The 17,147-nt window shown below is 46.9% G+C and overlaps 1 protein-coding gene across 2 annotated transcripts in view; it reads right to left on the bottom strand.

Annotated features, from left to right (window-relative positions):
- Positions 1-17,147, bottom strand: part of LOC147729081 (cysteine repeat modular protein 2-like) — a 721,334-nt gene that overhangs the window by 335,165 nt on the left and 369,022 nt on the right. The gene's annotated exons all lie outside the window — the stretch shown is intronic.

A 17,147-nucleotide genomic window follows, 5' to 3' on the forward strand; every position in this document is an offset into this window, starting at 1 on the left:
TTTTATTGAGTGACAGGCAGTGATACATCCACACATGAATGACTGAGTACTACTAAACTTATTAAGAGAGGTAGGGAGTGGCCACCATAATAACCGGATCTATGCAGTGCTTGCAATACAAACTACTGCTACTATTTATGGTAGTATTTGGACAAAATTAAAAGTTCTTTTCCTTGCCTTTCCTACACTGGAACGGACGTGCGGGTGCAGTGTTACATGCTCTTCAAAGTTACACTTAGTTCATCCACTGACCATCTACTCTCTCTAGATCATGGGTACTCACAAACTTTCTCTCAGGGGCTACATTTACAGTGTAGTTTGGGGCCGAGGGCCGCACTGGTGGGGGCGGAGTCAGAGGGGGCGGGGCTAAAGCAAAACGATAACTTGTGACCATGAGGTTGCACACAGGTCCCTGCAGCAGATGCCCTCATCCACTGAGCCACCAGACCCAGCATTTACATACATCTCTCTCCCTCCTGCTGTCCCTCCTGCCCTCCCTCCATCTCTCTCTCCCTCCTGCCCTCCCTCTCCCTCTGTCATCTCACTGTGTGTGTGTCTATCTGTGTCAGCCTTCAGCCCGGGTTGAGACCGCTTCCTCAACGCGCACACACAGACAACAACACCAAAGTACTTAACAGGTCTTTAAAAGACCATTAACATATTATTGAGGCTTTGTTTGTTTTAGCGCCCCTGCTTCTCCACCCTGACAATCACTGCTTGCCCGGCCCCACAGAGCAGAGGCTTTGTTCTATTTCACCTCTTTGTGGCCTTGCATCTCCACTCTGCTCTGTGGGGGCCGGGGGAGCAGTGATTGTCAGAGTGGAGATGCAGGGGCGCTAACAGGTGAAATACAAAAAGCCTCTGCTCTGTGGGGGCCGGGGGAGCAGTGATTGTCTGCAAGGTCTGCGCACCGCCAAGGAAGGCTTGCCGGGCCACCACCGGCCCGCGGGCCGTACTATGAGTACCCCTGCTCTAGATACACATATGCTATCTAAGAGTCAGATAGTAGCATGATCCAGGTATATGGACACATACAGTTTCTGTGTCACCCACCCAGGCTGTTGTCCTTCCACCCATCATTGCTTCATCATTCACCCAGCCATGCATCTCATATTCTTGCCTTCCCAGCTAGTCTTCAATCTCAATAAGTAAGGAATATATAAGAGCTTACCTCTGGCCGCCACCACCGTCTCAACTCTCACAGCCGCCGCCGCCGCCTCCTCCCCTGATAAACTGCCCTCCGCCTCCGTGTCGAGCACCACCACCACACTGGCCCCGCCACCAGATGTTCCACCTACAAAGTACATTTAAGAATCTTAGAATAAAGCACTCACTAGTCACTAGTATTTGGTCTAGGAATGAAGACATGTGAAAACAATCTAATTTGTGACTGTCTACGTTAAAGTTAAAAAAAATGTCCCTTTTTCCAGGGAAGGTTGTCTTGCTGCACTTTTGGCACAACTGATGAAGGCTGATTTTTTAACACGCACCATTTTTCTCCACACAGACAGAAGATGGACTTCTAACAACAAGATCAAGTTGAAACCAGGTGAGAGCTCGGCTCGACCACAAGAAATGTCTTCAATTAATCGTCAGCACTAACCACTTTTCCATTATCAGTTAAACGTTTAGTTTTATTATGACTTCATTTTAATAAATGTGTTTACTTTTAATAAAGCTTTTAAATTTAAATACAATCTGTGTTTTTTGGTCCTCCAGACTAGAGTGACTGAGCGAAAGGTTTTGCAATTTTTGCAAGCATGAGTCCAGATAGAACACTTCAAAAGACATTATGGACAATCCCAGAGGACTGCACTAAGTTGATAGAGCTATTGCTGACTAGAATCATGGGAGTTTCGCCAACCGTGCAATCTTAGTTAGCTACACAGACAGACTAATAAGAATAATCTAGTAATACCACAGGGAGTCATAGTAGAGGCAGGATAAGAATTTAGATACAGTCTACAAGAAGAGCAAAGACAATTTTGAAAAAATTCAAATGAGGAACGCTAGGAAAAATAGGTACTAGTCTAAAATGAAAACTTACTGGGGCCAGCAGAGGAGCCCTCGCCTGCCCGATCCTGGCCCTGTTGAACAGCATCCGCCGCCTGCTGCTCCTGTGTCCTCCTCTCGCCCCTGGGGGGAGCTGACATACAACATGAAAGAAAGAACAGAAAACATGGATGATTGTTGCTTGTCAATGTCAACCAAATCAAACATTTCAAAAGAACAATAACAAAATATTTCCGCGAAATTATATTGATTATGGTTACTTTTTATTTATTTGCGGACCTGTGACTTCGAAAGTCACGTAACTCACTAAACAAAGTACTGAAACGTTCACCTAGGACTGGCAGGCAGCAGTCCGCAGGCAAGACGCAAAGTGACAGACAAACTCCATTGTGATTTCAGTCAGATCAGTGACAACACTAACAGTTGCCTGCTACATTACCAGTCATTTAAATAGTCAAACTATCAATCCACCGCCACTATTTTTCTTATTGTCAGGGTTACAAAGGAAGGGGCAGATTTAAGCCCTTGCGGCTCTTTTGCGCCGTTCTTGCGTGACTTTTGTGACGCAGCAGCTAAACAAAAAAGGGCGCCATGGTGCGGCGTATAATATTATAACAACGTGACGCATTTGGGAGATGCATCCCGTTATAAAGCCCTGCGCCATCAGGGGGCGTTCCGGCGCAAGGGAGGGCATTCCTGCGCTGGAACACATCCTAATAGTGGCTGAGGGAAATCTACAAAATATCAATCAGTCACCTTTAGGACAATGATGCGTCACACAAACCCTGCACCTGCTTGAAGCAGACGTACGGCTTGACCCAGCATTGGGGAGATAGGGTACCCCAGAGCATTGATGGAGCTGCGCCATCGTTGCGACGCAACTCCAGCAGTAAAGCTTCGGTGACGTTTTGGGCCCATGGGGCGCCGCATTGCAAATACGGCGCACCATGTTTGGTGGTGGTAGCGGGCCGCACAATTAATGGCGCATCCCTGCTACTTTGCAGGGATGCGACGGTAATTGCAATTCTGCCCCTTAGGGGCATACTTACTTACGCGTTCTGGCGCATCTCCAGAGATGCGCCAGATCAAATGCGTCACGCAAAACTACCCTTGCGACACGGCAGATGTGCCTCATTTACAATGCGGCGCGCCCTGGCGCAAGGGTAGGCACTTGCGTGACGCATCTCGTCACGTAAGAGCGGCGCATCGCTGGAGTCACGTCGCCAACGCAATGCAACTCCAGTAATGCTCAGGGCCACCCAATACTTTACATGCTGTGTCAGTCCTTTCGCCTGCTTCGAGCAGACATAAGGAATTGAATTGACGTAGCAGCGTCGCAGAAGTGCCTGCGTTAAATCTTGTAGATTTCACGCAGGCAATTTTGCGAGGCGCACAGCCGCTGGACCGCCCACCCTGCGTACTAGGAACGCACCCATTGTGGTGCAGGCCCATGGCTTTATAACGTGACGCATCTCCCTAGATGCGTCATGCTGTAAATGACTTGCAGGGATGCGGCACGTTTACGCCGCTGTTGCGTCACGCAAGGCAACGTAAACGTGGCGCAAGGGGCTTGTAAATGTAATCTGCCCCCTAGTGTCTAGCATTACGCAGTTCTGTTAAGTACACTCATACATAATAGTTACTCAGGCCAATGAGACCACGAAATAGAAAACAAATAAGCATAGTAGCAACCCCACTGAGAAGGAGAGCAGTGCACCTGAAATGCACAGAAGATTTTGAAATATAATTTAACTACAATGTAATCGTCATCAGCGGCATTATTGGCTTGCTCCATGTAAAAAACAAATATTTGCAATACAACAACACAGAGCAGGAGAAAACATCATAGTAGTGAGTGATTAAATGCCAATGGCTACTACTACTCACCAAGCCCGGGGATCTCCAAGCCGAGCTGGTCCAGCAGGTCGCGCTCGCGGTCCAGGAGGTCCGTCCAGCGATGGGTGACCTGGCTGTAGGTGCGCTGGACCCCGTAGAGGTGGGATATGGCCCAGCACACCTTCTCCCACCGCTTCCGGCGCTCCCGCATGTTGTAGCCGCCGGCCGCGATCCTGCCGCCTCCCGCGATGGTCCTGGGCAGGCGGCGCTGGACGAAGTAGACCAGCGCGCCCACTTCCTCCGGGCTGAATATCTCCCGGCGCGTCACCTGCTCCCCCCTCGATCTCACGCCTGCTGTCCTGCCACTGGGTCCAGCACTACTCCCCGCCGCCGCTGCGGCCCTCAAGTGCCTGGGCAGCTTCACGGCGCCTGGCTTGACCATGGTCTGGGCAGGTAAGGTAGGAAGAAGTAGAAAATTAAGAAAGAATAGGATAGGGAAGAAGAAAAGAAAAGAGTTTACAAAAGTAGTTTAAAAGTAAAGAAAAATAGCAGAAAAGACAAAAATATACAGCTAGGAAAAGAGAGGGATAGATAAGAAGCAAAATCGTAAAAAAAAAACTGAAAACAAGCAAAGGATGGGAAAGATATCAAGAGGATTAAACACCATGCCCAGACACAGGAAATGAATGAAAAACAAGATGGCCGGCGCCCGTTTCCGAGCGCGAAAGTCAGTTCGCGCGAGATTTTCCTCGCGATCTCGTGCGAACCTCTAGATTTCCCGCGCGATCTCGTGCGAACCTCTACTCGCAATGCGCTTACTGCGCGAGATTATACATAGCGGGCGGAAACGGAAATACGTCACGCAAACAAAATGGCCGCGCCCGTACTCGACCTTGGGGTAAATTCGCGTGTTGCGCTGCAAGCGGCTCGCGAATACTGCAAAAAAACTCGCGAAACAACAAGCCGCAAAAAAATAAAATGCTCATTCGCACGAATTGGCGGCTTCCGCGGTCGGTTTCGCACAACGCCGCGCCCCGCGAATAGCGCGAAAAAAACCGCAAAACGATTTCAGCAAAAGCAAAAGCAATGAGCAGGTGCAAAAGGTCAACCTCATGATTTGTAACGATTCTTTGTATTGCTTCCTGAGGGGGCCCTCCAGAATTCGGTTGCCTGCTTGCAACTATTGTGTGACCCTGCTCTGACCTTAACTGTATGCCACAAAGGTCCTGATTTACAGCTAAAGGAGCAGACAAGCAGGTGCCAGGCTGGAACTTTAAATTCTTTCAGTGACACATTAATTAGCCCCTAATTCATTATTGTCAGTTGGGGCAGGGCAGGTGTTGTAACTAATTTTGCAACAATGAAAGCACTTAGCAAGTGCAAAAGATCACTAATCAGGGCGCACTAAGGAAGCAGGTGCCAGCTAAAAAAATATTCTGTGACACATTAATCAGCCCCAAATTAATTCAGGTCACTTGAGGCAGGGAAGGTGTGCTTTGCTTTGCCGAAAATAATGTACACTGGACAACCAGAGGGTGTGGTGATGAAACAGAGGGTGGCATGGGTGGGCCAGAGGGTGGCATGAGTAGTCAGAGAGTGGCAGTGGTGACAGAGAGTGGCAGTGATGAAGAAGAGTGTCCCAAACAGGCTGGACATGTAGAAACAACAAGTTCGCAAAACTTGCGACCCGACAGGTAAGTTCGCAAATTGCGAAATTGTAAAAACCCTCGCGAACTGGCAGAAACACGGGCGAACACAAAAAAAAAAAAAAATCCGCAAATTCGCGGGAATTCGCGGATTTTGCGGATTGCGAATCCGCAAATCCGCAAAATTCGCGAACGCGAGATCCGCAAAATTCGCCCATGCTTAATGTGGATGACATATATCTCACAGACGACGAGCTTTGGGTGCATCTGTGTCCCGTTGACCGCATAATTTGTAACTTTGCGGACTTGGTTACAAATTTAACTTTGCAAAGTCTCACATTGCAGAGTACACAGTGTTGTTCCTGGGCTATGAGCTCAACAATGAAGGTCGAGGACTGGCTCCTCACTTCTTGGAATAATGCGCACAACTGCGCACTCCTACAACTCTGAAAAAATTACAGTCCTTGCTGGGATTTTTGAATTTTGGGCATACATATATTCCTGAATATGCCCAGCGTATCAAACCTTTGTATGCTTTGATACAACCTACTTTTACCAAATCTTGCTGGCTGCCAGAACATTCAGCTATTTTGCAATCCGTGCAGGCTGATCTTCTAGAATCTAAATTCTTACTGACTCGTGACAACCACACCAACCTGGTGATAAGAATAATCCCCGGGGCGGTGGCTTTCACGTACCTTACTTTTAACAAAGGAGACACAGTACCTATTGCTTACAAGTCACACTTGTACACTTCGGCTGAAATGCGGTTTTCCTCTGTTGAAAAAGTTTTGACAGCAGTGCAAATGGCAATTCTTAAGGAACGTGCACTGTCGCAGGGAAAACGCATGTTGGTTGTTACCCCGTTTCCTGCATTAGAGGCAGTGACGGCGGATACAATAGGCGGCATCTTTGACATCTCCGGATGTCACGTTTATTTTTGATGCCTCCTTACAGTCGCAGGATTTTTTGCAGTATGAATTTGTTCATCCTGCCCCTTTGGCTATGCGGCCTTTGGAGGACTTCCATTGCATCATATACACTGATGGTTCAGCGCAGGTTGCGCATGGGTCTAAGCACGCATACGTTTCCGCTTGCGCTATTGTGGTAGGTGCCATGGTGAAAGATGAGTTCAAGTCCAGGGTCGTGCACACGCAGACTTTAGGGGACTGCACCGCACAATTGGCAGAGCTTTGTGCTCTGATGCTTGCATTGCAGTACGCTGATCCTAGTGTGACAACTCTTATTGTGAGTGATTCTTACTACTGTGTCCAGTCTTACAATGAAAACCTGTTCTTTTGGATTCAGAATGATGTTCATGATTCCAAGGGTAGCACAATAAAACATAAAATTATCTTGGTCCGAGTGGCTGAGCTTAAAGAGCAATTGCCCCTCGTGTTTGTGATTCACACTCTTGGTCATCAGCGCGTAGGTGTCCACACTGTTGGCAATTCGCCTGCCGATGAGGCAGCAAAATCAGCATTATTGATATATTTGGTTACAGCAGTTATTCGTTCCAAAAGTAAGATTGATGAATATATCTTGGCAGCTGTTGCTGCAACTGAGAAGGGAAGTAAATATCCAAAAGGATTCCCTTCGAAGTATTCATACCACTTAAGTCCTGATAAAGTTCCTTATGTGAAAATACCAGACGTTGGTGAGAGGTTAATTCCCAACACAGACCGCAGGCCTACACTGATTACCGCAGCCCATGAAGGTGTGGCGTCTGCGCATGCGGGCGTTTCGGCTACTGTAGCTCAATTACAACAACGTTTCTGGTGGCGGGGACTGTACAAACAGACGCGTGATTATGTTCTTCAATGTGACATTTGCCAGCAGATTAAGCCTTCAACTGCTACGCGTCCGCCCCACACACAGTTGTAAATTTCTAATAAACCACTTAAATGTGTTTATTTAGATCACTGCGGTCCTTTTTCTTCTGATACTGCGGATAAGTACATCTTAGTAGCAGTTGATTCATGCACACGCTTTGTGTGGGTCTGGCCACACCGCAGCGCTGATTCATGGACTGTCAAAAGAGACTTGCATGTCTTTGTAGGGATTTTTGTCTGTGGTACCTTCCATTCGGATCAGGGTCCGGCTTTCGCCTCTAAGGCGAATAAGGATGCCATGACTTCGATAGGGGTACAATCACGTTTTTGTCTCCATACCGACCTGAGGGTAATAGTGTTGTGGAACAAATGAACAGAGATTTAGAGCAGTCTTTGACAGCTCGAGTTTTAGGCACTGGCAGGAACTGGATGGCCCACCTCAATGGCGTGCAGCGTGCTCTTAATAATCTCCCTAGAAGGTCTCTGGGTGGGCGGACCCCATACGAGATGCTCTTTGGTATCAAGATGTATGACCCGGACCTTGACGGTCTAGACTCGGTGGCTCTTGCTGCCTCCTTTGACGTAGATGAACATTGCACTCTGGTCCGAGTGAGAAGCAATCTCCCAGTTCCGCGTGGATTGCTTTTGCCAAGTGTTGTTTGCTCCAATCTTGAAGCCGATGGCGCTGACGGCGAGACCCTGCGTGGGACGGATCGTGACCTGCTCCTGGACGTCGCAGATGCCCCCGAGCCCACGTGACAACGGAGAGAAGCTCCTCGACAACCATCTGATTGCGCCCGACATTGCCTGGTTCTGTCCTGGTTCCACCCTGGTCACTGCTGAGTGACCCAGACTCTGTCCCCTCTGCTTTCAGATACTTCTCAACTTCGATCCACCCTTGGATCACACCGGACACTTCTGCTTCCCATCGCCTGCAGCATCTTCAGCTCCAAGCACCAAGAGCCTGCGTGTCAAAACCCGACGCCACTTCGACCCTGTGCACCCGCTTCCTGTGGGTGAGGTAACATTTCAACGCCGGTGTTCCCACACTGGTACACACCTCTAAGGTCTGTGTCTTAAGTTTTGTTCCTCTAGGTTCAGCGGAAGTATCTTTAAACTCTCTTTATGTAACTTTTACACACCATTGACATTGCATTGGTGCAAGCCGCACTGTACGTGCTGCACCCGAATCCCGCGGGCTTCTCCCGACTTCAGCATTGCTAGTCCAGACTGCTCCTAGCGATTCCCTAGGCCCTAGGCCTAACCACTGTTCGATTGGTATCTCTTATACCACTTTTTTAATATATGGTTTGAGTGGCCACCCGCTCTCATCCATAATTGTGCAACTTGTATGTTATACTGTGATTTTGATTTAACGCTTGTGCCCCTTTGCTCATAAAGAGTACTGGGGATTATTTTAGAAATAAACACATATATTTTTATAATATATACTTGTGTGGTGTCCTTTGATTTGGTATTACAGGATTGTATGTGGTAAAACAGCTCGCTTAAATCAAATCAAATCAAAATTAACTTTATTCGGATTTCAATATGAAAACCACAAAAGTACAAGTTTATACTGTAAAAACACTGATAAAAATAGATATATTTAAAAAGTACATGATATGGATTAAAAATTAGTTCACTGTATTCTGTGCAAAAGTGCATTTACTAGAAACCATTTTTTAATGGGTTCGCGGGATGTTTATAAGTTCGTGCGGTGTTTAAGGCACACTTTGAGATAATGCGCCACGGATCTTGAAACTAGTGGATTGTCCAAATGCTGCATTGCCAGAAATGCTGGGCGACATCTTCTGATCTTCATTACTTTTAGGATGGGTAGGACCCATCTCTTCCGGAATGGTGTGTAAAAGGTACAGAAGAAGAGGACATGGATTGTGGACTGTGGAGAGGTGGAGTCACAAGGGCATGGTGTTCTAGTGTATGTCCAGTTGTTTTGGGTGGGAAATGAGACCATGATGTGGAAAAGATTAAACCTAAAACGGGTTAACAGTAGCTTTTCAAAGTGTGTCAGGTCTTCCTGTAGATATGTTTGCATAGACGGAACAGATTGTATCATGAGGCTATGTTGAACTGCTGGTTTGCCTATTTCTGACATCAGTCTTAGTTGGTCTAAGTGGGACAGACATATCTTTTTTAGTTCCTTTTTTGCTATGTCTGTGACTGACTGTGGGTCGATGAAGAACCTCTGTAAACCAATATCTGTGAGGAAGGTTTTTACATACTGAAGCCACCTAATCTTTTCCATGTGTTCTAAGTCCATACAGTCCTCAATAATTGCCCTTGTGAGTGTACATTCTTCCGTTGCCCATATTCTTCGCCATAGCATTATGGGTTGGATCTTGATCAGATCTGAAATATATTCTAAACCTAGTTCCAAATGGCATCCAAGGGTGGTCGTGCTCTTGGGAACTGCTAGTAAGAATTTGAGGAAGGAATTTTCAACCTTTTGGATTTCCTCGGCGTTTGCCATTCCCCAAACTCCTGCACCGAAGATAGCCGTGGTGATGCACTTTGCATTATAGATCTTTAGCATCTCCGCCAGGGGTTTTTTCCCTAGACGGAGTGAGAAGGCTTTTAGGGCGCCGACTGTTCGTATGAGCGATAACTTGCGGGAATTAATTGCATCTTTCCATTTGAACTCCTCATCAATGGTAATTCCGAGGTATGGGTAGGTTTTTGTTGTTTCGAGTGGTGTGTTATCTACCAAAATTGTTTTCATCTTTTTCCTCTTACTGCCGACATGCATCACGAAAGTTTTCTTTATGTTTACTTTCAGGTTGAGGTTAGTCATGAAGGTGCAGTAGTGATTTACGGCTTTTTGCAGCTGAATTGGAGTTCGGGCAAGGATCACCGCGTCGTCGGCATATAGCAGTGCTGGAATTGGTCGCCGTCCTGCTGTTGGAAAGTCTTTTGTGCCCTGTAGCATTGCTGTCTCTAGACCATTGGTGTACAGTGTGAATAAGAAGGGGGCCAGTACACACCCCTGCCTGACCCCCTTCCGTATTGGAAAGCTGTCCGTGAGATGTCCTTCCAGCCCGTATCTTACCTTGCCTGTAGCGTCAGAGTATAACTCTCGTAAAAAATCTATGATTGAGGGGTCGATCCCCATGTCCTGCATTATTAGCCATAGTTTTGTATGTACCACACAGTCAAACGCTGCCGTAAGGTCAACGTAGACTAGGTGGAGACTGGTTTTTTTGACACATGTGTACTTTGCGGCCAGTAGAGTTAGGTTCAGAACTTGGTCCACGGTGCTCAGGCCGGCCCTGAACCCGTACTGAAGATCTGAGAGGACCCCGTGTTCCTGGGACCATTCCTGTAGACGGTTAAGGAGAATCCTTCCTGCCATCTTACCCACGGAATCCAGTAGTGAGATGGGTCGGTAACAGGAAGGACTGTCTCTGTTACCTTTTTTGAAGATGGGAATTAGGATTGATGTTGACCAAGATTTAGGGAGGGTGATTTCTTTAGCTGCGTTCAGTACTTTTGTTAAAAGTGGGGACCAGAGGTCAGGGAGAGATTTATAGAGGTCCATTGGAACGGAGTCTGGGCCTGGCGCTTTACCATTTTTTGCCGACTTAATGGCTTTCTGTGTCTCGTTGATGGTAAAGTGTATATCTAGTGGATATTTCACCGATGGGAGCGCTGGTCCTGTGGGTAGAACTTCAGTTCTTGCCTCTCCGAAGACTTCTGAAAAGTACGCCACCCAATCTTTCGCATTAATTGCTACGTCTAGAGATGGACCCTCCTTATTCCCCATCAAAAAGGGAGTCTTGAGTATCTTCCAGAATGCTATGTTGTCTTTTTGCAAGCTACTATTTATTAACTGAGTCCAGAGATTATGTTGAATCTCTTTTTTACGATCTTTAAGTGCTTGCGCGTAGCTTTTCCGTAGTTTGGCTATCTCTTCCCTGTTTCGTTCTTTCTTTGCTAAGGCTTTCTTTAGGGTAGAGTAGGCTTTTGTGCACTTGGTGTTAAACCATCCTTTTTGGGTGTTGTTTTGTTTTCTGGGCTTGGTTAGTTCGTTTCCTATTGTTTTCACTATTCTGTCATAGTCAGTCAGGATTTCGTCAGCACCTGCTAAAGGATTTAAGCAGCTTTCGATGTATGGCCTGCATTTGTCCACTATTCTTTTGGTGATAAGTTCCTGGTCTAGGGAGTCCCATTTTAAGGTAAAGCCATTTGTTCTGTTTAGCATGAGGTTGTCTTGTGATAGTAAAGGGTGGTTGTCCTTTACTCGGCTCTTATGGCGATCAGGTTCGAGGTATGTTAATTTGAGGGGATGGTGGTCACTGAGTGCGTTGTTAACTACTTCAAATTGTTTTATAGAGTCTGCATTGGTGGTGGAAACCAGGATGTAGTCGATTAGTGTTTGCGCCCCTCTTCCATGAAAAGTTGGCTTGAATGGGGTTGGTGGTGACATTATCATATTTGCAAACCCTAGGTCCAGCTCGAAGATGGTGGCTTGTGTGTTGTTTCCTTCTTCCGTATGTTCCAAGTGTGTTAAGGGAATATCATACTCATCGATGATCCCACAGGTAGGTGCATTACTTTGGCTGCAGATATGTAAATTGAAGTCTCCTCCCCAGATTGTTGTGTGTGTGATTTTTGCAAACTTGATTTTTTGCATGTTTACTTTTTCAGTTATTTCACTTAGTGTTTTGCGTAGGTCTTCTGAGCTCATATTGTTGTAAAAATTTACTATTGTGTAAGAAATATTGATGGTGACTTTAATATTGATTATTTGATAGTGTTGATGAAGAGTTACGGGTGTTATATCTTGACAAGGCCAAAGATTCGAGATGTATGTTATTAGGCCTCCTTTGTTTCTCCCTGATTGCGATTTGGTGGCTTTTGAAAAGAATGTTCTGTAGCCTTGTAGATGGACTGGATCGGTCAGCCATGTCTCCTGTAGCCCTATTAAATCTTGTGCGTGCACCAGTTCCAAGAATGGTTTTTCTTGATGCTTTGTTGCAAGACCCGCCACATTCCAAAACAACAGGTTCCGCTCAACTTTATCTATCGGGTGATTGTTAAATGAGGCGGTTTGTTCTTGGGTGCTTGTTTTTGGATAATCAGTTGTTTGATTTGTTTTGAGCAGACATTTATTTAAAGGTGATGATGACAATTGTTTCGCATCCGGGACCGAATTACCGTGTTGTCGTGTGGATTCGGTCTGACGGGCTCCATTTGATTTTCCCTGTTTTGGTGTATCTTCATTTATACTTAGCCTTGTTTTGGGCTGAGTTTTTCGTATGTTGTTTATTTTGGGAGCAGTAGGTGGGGAAAGTGGTGACGTGATGATATTATACGAAAAATTCGAAGGATGGGGCTGTGGTGATGGTCAGTCTACCATGTCTAGACAACTAAAATGATTAAATGTCGGTATTCCCGACCATGGTTCGTTATGCAGTTGATGATGTGGTCTTCTACCGAAATTCCAGTCACCTCGATCGCCGGGTTCATATCCCCAGTCGTTCTGTGGGTGGAACCTCTGGTTATATCCTTGTCCCCTATTTCCCTGATACCAATTTCTTTGACCTTGGTCGGGTTGGCTCCAGGACCAGTTTGATGGCCAGGTAGGGTCCTCAGAGCGGTGGTTTTGTCGGGGATAAAAAAAGGATAGACGTTTGACACTTATTCCTTCGTTGTATTCCGAGGTATCCCAAGAGCAGGTGTGGTCGACTGCCCGTGGATTTTCAAAATTTACGATTATGCAGTCTCCTGGGATTGTTTTGGGCTGGTGGCCAATCCACGAGACTCTTCTTACCGTAGTTATTCTGGAGATGTTATTGGGGTGGTTGGGTCTATTGATGTTTAACCAGTAGCGTACTTTATTTAGTAGGGACCATGTAGGTTCTTCTGAGTCTCTGCCTAATTCGGGGACGCCCGTTAGGATGGCTACAAACGGGGTTGCTTCTGGAGGGAGATTAACTACCTTTCTCCATCTCTTATTTGCTTGTCCGGTTTTGGTATTGTGAGTCTGTGTTTGTTCGAGTCTTGAAGGGGTCTCAGTTGATGGATTAGAAGATTTATTTGTCTGTGTGGCATTTGCTATTTTAGAATCTGTATTTGGTTGGTTTTGAGTACTTAAATTAGGTACTGGTTTGTTTTGATCAGACTTTGTTTTTACAGTGTTATTTTGATTGGTAGGTTTATTTTCTGGTTCTGTGACTGCTTTCGTTGTGGTTTTTGTGGAGGCAGTATAGGCTGGTTTCTTAACTGTTTGTTTTGGGTTGGTTATATTTCCTTTTCCTGGGTCGATGGCAGCGCCTAGAGGGACAGGAAGATCATTTTTCTTTGAGATGGTGGTTGTTTTTGCAGAGGCTATTAATATAGCCACTTGTTTTTCTATTACCTCAAGACTTTTTTGTAGAGGTTGTAGTTGTTGTCTTATCATTTCTGCGATTTTGTTTAACAGTGATATATCTGCTGCAGAATGATTTGTGCCTTTTTCAGGTCGGGCAAGTGGTTTGTCTTGACGAACCTTATTGGAACTAGGTCTATTTGCGTGATCTTCGACTATGAGGACATCGGATATGATGTTCTTAGAGGAATCCGTGATGACGATGTTCTCCTGAGTTTGTTGAGTTGCAGTATCTGAGTTGGTAGTGCTTATGTGAACTGGGTTGTTAGATCGTGATTTTAAAGGGTTTTGTTTTGGAATTGCTCCTTCTCTTAAGCCTTTTAGTTCTTGTAGTGTTGGGTCAGTGGTTGTTGGTTGGAGGCTTGCGAAGATGTCAGGGGTTAGCTCAAGGTCCTCTAAGGATTGCGAATTTGACAGTTGTGACAATTGAGTGGTTACCGATAAGTCAACAGTGTTTGGTAGGGCGTGTATTTCAACGTTTGTATCTATAGTAGATTTATTTAGAGGTATCGTGTTTGGTGTTTGGGCTTGTGCCAAGGTGCCCATAGATGAGCGCCGTGCTTGGTCTAGCTCGTATGATACACGACGGTCGAGCAACATAACTGTTTGATCTATGGTTTCATTTACTTTGTGTAAGAATTGTTCAATTGGACCTACGGTGGTTGTTACGTTTTTCTTCATGGTTTTGCTTCTGGAGCCTCTCGTGGTCATTGTATGTTTATTGAGCAGATATGGAGCAAAAGTATTGAGCTCAGAAGGAAGGGGTGCTTGTACTTTTTATTGCGGAGCCTTTCCTCAGTGGTTTACCTTTCCTTGGTTGTTAGGGGGGTGCGCCCGGCCCGGTCTCCTCCGGTCTGTGACGGGCTTGGACGGGCCCACCCTTGGCCCAGGCTTCGCCCAGCGTCCCGCTCGCGTCCCGCGAGGGGGGTGGTGACGCCCTTTATGCGCCTCCTAGCGCGTCGTGAAGGGGGTGTGGCTGGAGACCTCGAGGGCTGCCGGGAGTTGTAGGCAGCCCCTCGCCTCGCTCCACTCGGCGGCCCCGCTGTCAGTTGGCAAGAAACAGCAGGACGGCGGCGGAGAGGCGGTGGGGGGTCTCAACAGCGCGTGGCTCCAAGATGTTGCCAGAGCCTTCCTCGCTCGCTCAGCAGAATTCAGGTCAGGCCGGTAGAACAGCTGGGGTGCTTTCCTCTGTAACAGCGTGTGTCAATTTCCCTATGGGAGTCACGCCCTTTATGCGCCTCCTAGCGCGTCGTCAAGGGGGTGTGGCTGGAGACCTCGAGGGCTGCCGGGGGTTGTAGGCAGCCCCTCGCCTCGCTCCACTCGGCGGCCCCGCTGTCAGTTGGCAAGAAACAGCAGGACGGCGGCGGAGAGGCGGTGGGGGGTCTCAACAGCGCGTGGCTCCAAGATGTTGCCAGAGCCTTCCTCGCTCGCTCAGCAGAATTCAGGTCAGGCCGGTAGAACAGCTGGGGTGCTTTCCTCTGTAACAGCGTGTGTCAATTTCCCTATGGGAGTCACGCCCTTTATGCGCCTCCTAGCGCGTCGTCAAGGGGGTGTGGCTGGAGACCTCGAGGGCTGCCGGGGGTTGTAGGCAGCCCCTCGCCTCGCTCCACTCGGCGGCCCCGCTGTCAGTTGGCAAGAAACAGCAGGACGGCGGCGGAGAGGCGGTGGGGGGTCTCAACAGCGCGTGGCTCCAAGATGTTGCCAAAGCCTTCCTCGCTCGCTCAGCAAAATTCAGGTCAGGCCGGTAGAACAGCTGGGGTGCTTTCCTCTGTAACAGCGTGTGTCAATTTCCCTATGGGAGTCACGCCCTTTATGCGCCTCCTAGCGCGTCGTCAAGGGGGTGTGGCTGGAGACCTCGAGGGCTGCCGGGGGTTGTAGGCAGCCCCTCGCCTCGCTCCACTCGGCGGCCCCGCTGTCAGTTGGCAAGAAACAGCAGGACGGCGGCGGAGAGGCGGTGGGGGGTCTCAACAGCGCGTGGCTCCAAGATGTTGCCAGAGCCTTCCTCGCTCGCTCAGCAGAATTCAGGTCAGGCCGGTAGAACAGCTGGGGTGCTCTCCTCTGTAACAGCGCTTAACACGACCTCTTAAGCTAAGCCTTTAAGGCTGCTTAGTCCATGCTACCCCTAGGATAGCTTGTCTAACAAGGTTGACTTACAACCAGACATCATAAGGGATTGTTTGGACTGTTACAAGGTGGTTCCAGAATTGGAAACATCATATATCAGGCCAACTTCTCACACTCTGAAATGAACTGTAAGAAACTGACCTCTTCACCTGAAACTGTCCTTGCAAAGCCAATTTCCCTGATCGATCTTTGTCTGAGATTGCCAATCAATGTTCAGGACATCGTTAACTTTTAGTTTCCTTGCACATGCCTTATCTTGTTCAGCATCTGTTACTGTTTCTTTTTTATGTTTCTTCATTACACGGGTTATGCTTTCAATTATAGGTTTGTCCGGCTTGTGGAGATTGAATTTGGGACATTCCTAATAATTAACTTTTGGGTTGGGATACTGTAAATTGAGTTTTTGTTATGTGATACTTTGTTTGAAAATGTAACTTATTGGCTAGAATTTTGTGCAGTGGGTGTACATTTATAATGTGAATATTGGGTATAAAAGGAGACGTCTCGCCTTAGTAAAATGAGAAGTCTCCTGAGAATTTACACTGTGATGTATTTCTAGGATCACTGTTACTAGCTGCAGCTAATAAACTTGGTCTCTGATGCCATCCAGAAGTATTCCGTGTCTCTGTATACCTAGACAGGTGAACTCGAAGATCTTAGGCGTGCCCCTGACGCCCCTGGGTAAAACCCCGGTTCTTCACAAGTGCAAGGCACTGAGGCTTTCCACCGTGCATGCCTCATCCTGAACCATATGTTGTTTTTGAATTCTAGAATTTCACAAACAACATGCTTTGGATTGGCTTCTCCTAAAAGATTAAACACTCCTTCTTTTCCTGATTTTGAGGAATATTCCGGTTGGAGTAATACTACTACATTTTCCATTAGAGAGTTACAAACACTGGTATTGAATTCCTCCTTTAACATGTCCAGTTTGGATCCCGAAGGCTGGTTGCTCTGGCACAGAAGTGCTGACTCATGCCAGAATCGTTTTCTGGGTTTAGCACATGGCTTTACACAGGTCATGGTGGAGCCCCGTTTTGAAAGTGGCCTTTCTGTGACTACCTATTCTGTAGGCAAGTTATGTCAGAATTGGCTCAGACATTCTACCTTGGTGTCAGTTAAGCTGCATTTATTTAAACTGACTGACGATGTTGATCTGAATGATTTCATAAAAGGCCCGGCTAAAGGTAGATCTAAAAGATGGATATATGCTGTTTATAACGTATTCTGGAAAACATCCCAGACTGAGGCGGCTACCCGCCTTAGAGATATAGATCAAGCTAATTTAGAAAAAGTGCTAGCAGT

Source organism: Lissotriton vulgaris, chromosome 2_2 (genome assembly GCF_964263255.1).
Source record: "Lissotriton vulgaris chromosome 2_2, aLisVul1.2, whole genome shotgun sequence".
NCBI lineage: Eukaryota > Metazoa > Chordata > Amphibia > Caudata > Salamandridae > Lissotriton > Lissotriton vulgaris.